General features: G+C 43.2%; 1 long non-coding RNA gene across 1 annotated transcript; it reads right to left on the bottom strand.

The window, feature by feature from the left end:
- Positions 1–1,019: 1,019 nt before the first annotated feature.
- On the bottom strand, positions 1,020–4,740 carry LOC109273838 (uncharacterized). Its single transcript, XR_008419546.1, has 2 exons — positions 4,525–4,740; positions 1,020–2,062 (listed from the first exon to the last, which is right to left on the bottom strand). It is a non-coding gene; the product is annotated as an uncharacterized LOC109273838 (long non-coding RNA).
- Positions 4,741–7,390: the final 2,650 nt, after the last annotated feature.

The raw sequence follows: 7,390 nt of genomic DNA, 5'->3' as shown, positions 1-7,390 counted from the left end.
TCCACAAATCCCACTGTTATCACCACCGAAGAAACTGTGTTGGGCTGGATTAACCTTATCCATCAAGCGTAGTGTTATGCTAAAGCTAACATTTCAGCAAGGCTTCCTGATTTGTTAATAGCTGAATAAACACACGGCCTTCCTTTAATGGAACACATAAAGAAGCTGCTGGAATTGTAGCACATAGAGCCACGGGAAGATTAAAAAAAGGTTACTTTTTTTTAAAGTTTATTTTATTCATTTAGAAAGAAAGAGAGAGTGGGGGAGAGACAGAGAGAAGGAGAGAGAGAATGCCAAGCAGACTCCGTACTGTTAGCACGGAGCCCAATGTGGGGCTTGATCTCATGAAGCACGAGATCATGACCTGAGTGGAAATCAAGAGTCAGATGCTTAATGGACTGAACCACCCGGGTGCCCCAAGAAAAGGAGAATTTAAATAGCAATCTCCTTTGCTCTGGATTTCATATCCTTCATGTTTCCCATTTGATCCCATGTGGATTGGTTGCTTGAGGTTCTTTTAACTCAGAAGCCTCACATTTTGAAGGCTGAGCTTTGTTTCTTATCTAACTTGTGGGTTTCCTATTGGACCATACAAAGGCTAGATCATTCCACCTTGGGACTTGGAGATATCAGATAAGGTGGTCTCCATGAGTGTAACATGTTTCTCAACTGAACTAAATTACAAAATTCTGAACAATCAATGGGAATCAAGGTAATGGTGATAATGTCTCCTACTTTTTACAGTCTTACTTTGCAATTCTCCGAAGGAAATTCCATTGTAGGAAATGGTCTCATCTCAGCTCCCCAAATAAAACTGATCGTAGATGTGTCAAAGTAGAATCATTTTGAACTACTAGGGGCCAAAATTTTCTCCTATGTGATTGTATGACTAGACAATGGTAAAGTGGATACTATGAAAAATTCTAAGTGCGGTGAATATTGAGGCTTACAGGGGAGGAAATCGCTTATACCAGAAGACAAGGAACTTATAGAATCAAAAAGAATAAGTTAATGAGATATCAAGCCAATGGAAGCATTTTATTAGAAAGTAGGGCTGTACACCTGTCAGAATGGCTCACATTAACAACTCAGGCAACAACAGATGCTGGCGAGGATGTGGAGAAAGAGGATCTCTTTGGCATTGTTGGTGGGAATGCAAGCTGGTGCAGCCACTCTGGAAAACAGGATGGAGGTTCCTCAGAAAACTAAAAATAGAATGACCCTACGACCCAGCAATCGCACTACTAGGCATTTATCCAAGGGAGACAGGTGTGCTGTTTCGAAGGGGCACATGCACGCCCATGTTTATAGCAGCACTATCGACAATAGCCCAAGTATTGAAAGAGCCCAAATGTCCATCAATGGATGAATCGATAAAGAAGATGTGGTATGGGACGCCCAGGTGGCTCAGTCGGTTGAGTGTCCGGCTTCGGCTCGGGTCATGATCTCGCGGTCCGTGAGTTCAAGCCCCGCGTCGGGCTCTGTGCTGACAGCTCAGAGCCTGGAGCCTGCTTTGGATTCTGTGTCTCCCTCTCTGTCTGCCCCTCCCCCGCTCATGCTCTGTCTGTCAAAAATAAATAAACATTAAAAAAAAAAAGAAGATGTGGTACAATATGAATGTCTGTTGAATGCTTTCTAAGTGCCATGCACTAGCCTGAAGGTTTTATATCCACATGCACTTCATTCAATCTTCCATTTTTGGTCTCGTTTTACATAAAAGGAAACTGTGACATTAAAGAGAGATTTCACTGTCCACAGTTTCCTCAAGTGCAGGGCCAATATTTGAAAGTCAAGGTAGTTTGACTCCCGACGTTACGGTCTAAGATATGTTTGTATGCAAATCTTTGGAGTACCAAATCAGATGCCCAAACAAAAAGGTTTATGTGACCCACAAGATGTCAGGCAGTTACTGCAAATGGGGACTTTCCGATTAGAAACCATAGACAAAGATGAATCCTGGTCTGGTTCCTTGAAATTGAGCCTCTCGTCTTCAGGGAACTGAGTTCCTATGTCCTTTCTTGCTCTTGTTTCCAGATGAGTGGACAAGTCAGCAAAGACCTCACTGTAGTGAAGTTATGAAAAAATACAGAGTCAGGCCCGAGGCAAGAATGACTAAAGAATCACCTGATCCATTGGAATGTCCCCTCATTCTGACACATTTATGCCTGCATGACAAGAAGCCATCTGAATGCTGATGGCCATACCTATGAGATGTTCAAGCACAAAATGCACATGTCCTAGGACCCCATTTTAAAAGGAGATTTGCATTATGTCTAAGAAAATGCTGCTTGGAAAATATGCATACAAAAATGTGACTTAAACTCGTAGCTACGTGAGAGTACAGATAAATCTTTTTTTTCTGTTAATTTCTTTTTTTTCTATCCTAAAATTTAGGTAATGCGTGTAACAACACTGGTAGTTTTAAAAACCAATTGAACAAACAAATGTTAAGTGTCTACTATGGGTGAGACATTTTGCTAAGAAATTCAAGACACAGCTGGTAAACTTCAGGGACCAGACCTTGTTGGTCTTAACCATCTCTGTGGACCCGCTGTCCTGGATTGGCACTGAGTAAGACCACATAAGTATTTGTTTAATAAACAAATGGAGAGAGACTCATCCACAACTGAGAGATTAATATTTTATAGGTGTTGTGATAGAATTATACACAGTGGAAGCAAGGAGGGGAAAATTCACTGGTGGGTGGGAGGGGTTGAGTGTCGTGAACTGGAGACTCTAGGATGTGATGCCCGAACTGCACCTCATAGTAAGAGGTGAGGGGAGTTAGGAGGGCATGACGCCCAGAGGGGGAGCAGGAAACCAGAGGGAGGAAGCCCATCATAGTCAAAGGAAGCTGGATGAAAACAGCCAGGTGCCGGCCAGCTCAGGGTTGTTACAAATAGCGAAAGGAGGAGACAGAGAGAGAGCAAGAACATTGCAGGGAAATGAAACTTCTAGATAAGCAGGAAAAGTCAACATTGACTTTTTTGCAGATGAAAAGACCAAGGATTACAGGCAAAACAAATTAAGACCGTGAAATAAAATGACATGACAGGTGCAGAACATGACAGAATCAACAGATTCAAGAAAACACAAGAAGAAAGGAATTATGGACCAAATCTGAACAAAAGGTATTCCTGTAGAAACTCTAATTAAATGCTATCTCCATTTGCATAAAAATGGCACAGATCCTTCTTTTTGAGTGGTAGTTCTGAATGGTTTTAATGGACTTCTGGCTTATCTTTTTTTTTTTCTAAAATAACTATGCACTTTATCACTACGTCTTTATTAAGAATATACTTAAAGAGGACATATCAGAAACTCATAAATAGGTTGTAGAGTTATACAAATATTTAGTCAAATGTTTTTAAAATGCCAGCCTAGGAAGTTGCAGAGAGGGAGGGAGGCAAACTATAAGAGACTTTTGAATACTGAGAACACACTGAGGGTTGATGGGAGGTAGGGGGGAGGGCAAGGTGGGTGCTGGGCATTGAGGAGGGCACCTGTTGGGATGGGCACTGGGTGTTGTATGGGAACCAATTTGTCAATAAACTATATTTAAAAATAAATTAAAAAGATAAATAAAATGTGCGTATTAGGAAATAAGCCCTATTTATCCAGGTTATTAAATCATTATGCAATTAATAAAATCTGATTTCCAAATTTAAAAAATAAAAATAAAATGCCAGCCTAGGGATTCAATTCATTTCTCAATAAATACTGTTAACATGTAGCTAGTGCAGTAAGTATATTAAAAAGAGAGAGAGAGAAAGAAAGAAAGAAATAAAGAAAGAAAGAAAGAAAAGGAAAGAAAGAAAAAAAGAAAGAAAGAAACAGAAAGAAAGAAAAGGAAAGAAAGAAAAAAGAAAGAAAGAAACAGAAAGAAAGAAAGAAAGAAAGAAAGAAAGAAAGAAAAGGAAAGAAAGAAAAAGAAAAAGGAAGGAAGGAAGGAAGGAAGGATGAGAGAGACAGAAGAGGGGAGGGAAAGAGGGAGGGAGGGGAAAATGAATCCTTCCAGATCTCGCTATATGTGCGGACAGTAGATTGACCTATAGGCAAGAGCAGGACTCACTGCTCCATCAAGAACTTTGTCTCAACAAGCATTATTTACGTCTGGGTATTCTATCCCTTATTGCCACTCATTGCGAAATAACCTGAAGTCGTGTGTTAAAATGAATCAGAAGAGGAATGAAGGGACTGTCCATGGCCATAACTAGAAAGAAAGGAGCCTCAAGGTCACTGAGAACGGTCGTCCATTACGGTCCCACAAATAACACGTAAATCGACAGTCCTCCTGAAAGCCCGTTGCTAATACGGGGAATAATGTCCCCACCTGGAGCAAGAATTTCAATAGCAAACGTTTTCTTTCCTTGAAGGACGTTACATACAGACCCTTCCAGAGAATCTGTGCTGTCTTCTCCCCTTTTGGTAGAAGAAAAAAAAAAAGGGTTCAAAACTACTGTAATTTCATCGTAAGCACTTCTGCTCCAGTTTCTAACTTCGTGTCCTTTTAATCCTAATTACCTTAATCGGTAGCCACGCCTGTGTCACCGGTGCCGCACAGACCCTCTTCTCCAACCCCACGTGCAGCCTTTCTGGCAAATGCAGAGCATGTCATTTTCTGGGTGAGTAACAGGCAGCCGGGCACGACGCAGTCAGTCGCTGAATTTTATGCCGCTGCAACTTGTTTAATCAAATCGAGGCAGATATGGTTGATTACATGGACAAAAAGCGACTGAACAAACACATTTGTTCAGGAGTAACTAAGCATTAGATAATATTATGTAATGCGGAAGGAAGTAACTCCCTGGCTTAATGTTACGGTTTCCATGGCAACTGCATCAGTGGAGGGTGAAGGAGTTCAGAAATATTGGTTTCTTTCCACGCAGACGTGGAGTATCTACACGCACATGATGCTTTTGGTGTCTTTAGAAAAGTATTCCGCTCGTTAGGGAGTGATCTTAGTTATTAATAAGTGAAAATACTGGGGCTATAATCTTAGAGTGAAAACAGGTTGGCATTGCATTTCCCAAGTTCTTCAGGGACAGGAGCGATGCTCAGGTTGGTAGAGGGAGAGGGCCACATGAATTTTACATGTGACGGGGTGTATTCCAAACACAGCCGCCCTCCCATGTAGGCTCTATGAGACACGGATGGTTTTTTTTTTTCCCCCTTCCTTTTCCAAAAACAAAGGCAGCGATGGTGACAACAAAAGGGGGAAGTCCCAGCCAAATGATGAACACTGCAGAGGGTGGCAGTTCCTGCGGAAAGCAGAAAAGATGAATTACGGGAGGGGAGGCAGAGAGGAGGCTCGGGTTTTGCATGCAGGCTCTGTGGTTCCTTTATCTGCTGCAGCAGCACGATTACAGGGCAGGGAGGGAGCGGGAGGCACCCTGGGAGCTCCGGAGCCCTGTCTCCAGTGTGGCTGTGCCAGTTTTATGGAGTTCATTTTCATCCCCCTGGGTCAGGTGACGAACAAAGTTAAATACACAGATTTTTCTGAATGCAAGTTACACCTCCGGAAGACTTAGAGAAATCCAAGTGTTTTGTATTCTGTGGTTGAAGGGGGAAATTCATTTCCGTGGTCACAATGAAGGGCTGAGAGGGGGGAGGGCTGAATTCTGCTCTGGCCTCATTCACCTACACGCTGCATGCTTTTCCTCCTAATGGCTCAGGTGTGGCTTTTCCCCAAAGGCTGGCTTTTTAATGAAGGGAGCGTCAGAGTTTCCTTCAACCTGAAGACATCCATTAACTATGGGCCTTACCTTTTTCATTCATCTCCAGTGTTTCCTTGCTGCCCCTTCCAAGAGGTTAGGACAGAGGAGAAGCCTGCGTCTCTAAGTTATGCTTAGAGGACACATAGAGGGGTTTCCACTGAGATTCGCTCCACGTCTAGTGCCAATCCTGTGTCAGGTGTCCTAGGTGTATTGTTATTTTCAACTGTGCACATCATCCTCCAGTTCTTCTTTTTTTTTTTTTTCTTAAGTTTATTCATTTGGAGAGAGGCAGAGAGAGCAAGCGAGGGAGGGGCAAAGAGAGAGGAAGAAAGAGAAAATCCCAAGCAGGCTCTGCACTGTCATCACAGAGCCTGACATGGGGCTCATATTCACGAAACACGAGACCGTGATCTGAGCCGAAACCAAGAGTCGGACGGTTAACCAGCTGCGCCACCCGGGCACCCCCAACCTGCAGTTATTCTAACAGACAGCCTCGAAGAGGGCTTCTACCCTGATTCTACGTGATCACACATTCACGAGGCTCCCGTTGAGGAACAAGGGAAGAGGCCATCTCTGTGCTGTGCCTTAAACTTTGGTGCACACTACAGAGAGCAAGGTCTTAGGGATGCTCCCCCTCCTCTGGCCCGACAAGTTCTAATTACTGGATAATTCCTAACGAGAAGCAAATACGAGCAGCAATTTTTTTTCCAACTCTGTTGGAAGTTTAGCCCCACTGGGTCTATAAGAGGATCTTTGGGTCTGTAATGCCATCCCCTTGACACACAAAAAGAATAAGATGTGGCATAACTTAGAAGTAGTAGCCATGTAGTAGCCAAAGTAGAAGCCATGGTGGAAATCTGCCCTCTTTTTACCTTCCTTATAATCACAAAAGTAGAGTATTCACCAAGTGCTTGGTATTACCAAGCATTTTTATTTATCCCTCAAGACACCATTTCAAGATAGATATTACCATCTGTATTGGCCAAGGTTCTCCAGAGAAACAGAACCAATTGTGTGCGCACACGTGCACGTGCACACACACACGTGTGTGTGTGTGTGTGTGTGTGTGTGTGTGTGTGTGTGTATTCCAAAATCTGGTAAGGGAAGCTGGCAAGCTAGAGACTCAGGAAAGACCTGCGATTTGAGTCCAAAGGCCATCTGCTCTAGAACCAGGAAGAGCTGATTTTGTAGATCAAGTCGGAGGGCTGTCTGCTGGAGAATTCCCTCTTACGTAGAGGAAGCCAGTGTTTTGTTCTAGCCAAGCCTTCAACTGATTAGACAAGGCCCGCCGACATTATGGAGAACCATCTGCTTTACTCAAAGTCCACCGTAAGTGTAAATCTCCACCCAAAGCCACCCTCACAGAAACACCCAGAATGTTTGACTACATAAGTGAGCACTTTTGTCCACCCAAGCTGGCACATAAAAATCATTATCATACCACCCATGTCTTAACAGTCAGGTAAAAGGGAGGGCAAATAAATTAACTTGCCGAAATTACCTGAGTAGAGGCCAGCATGGTAGGGATTCAAACCCAAGACTTTGGCCCCATGTATTTCTACACACATCGTTAAACGTCAGAGAGACAGCTGCTGCTGACCCTGTTTTAGACCGTGGCGCTCCACAGCACTAGGCTTCCACAGGCAGGTAGGTGCGTCAGCCAAGGGCCAAGT

Source organism: Panthera pardus, unplaced genomic scaffold (assembly GCF_024362965.1).
Source record: "Panthera pardus isolate Hobbes unplaced genomic scaffold, ASM2436296v1 HiC_scaffold_6, whole genome shotgun sequence".
In the NCBI taxonomy this organism is placed as follows: Eukaryota; Metazoa; Chordata; class Mammalia; order Carnivora; family Felidae; genus Panthera; species Panthera pardus.
Note: the sequence above shows the minus strand (reverse complement) of the source record. Positions and strands in the feature narration are given on the sequence as shown.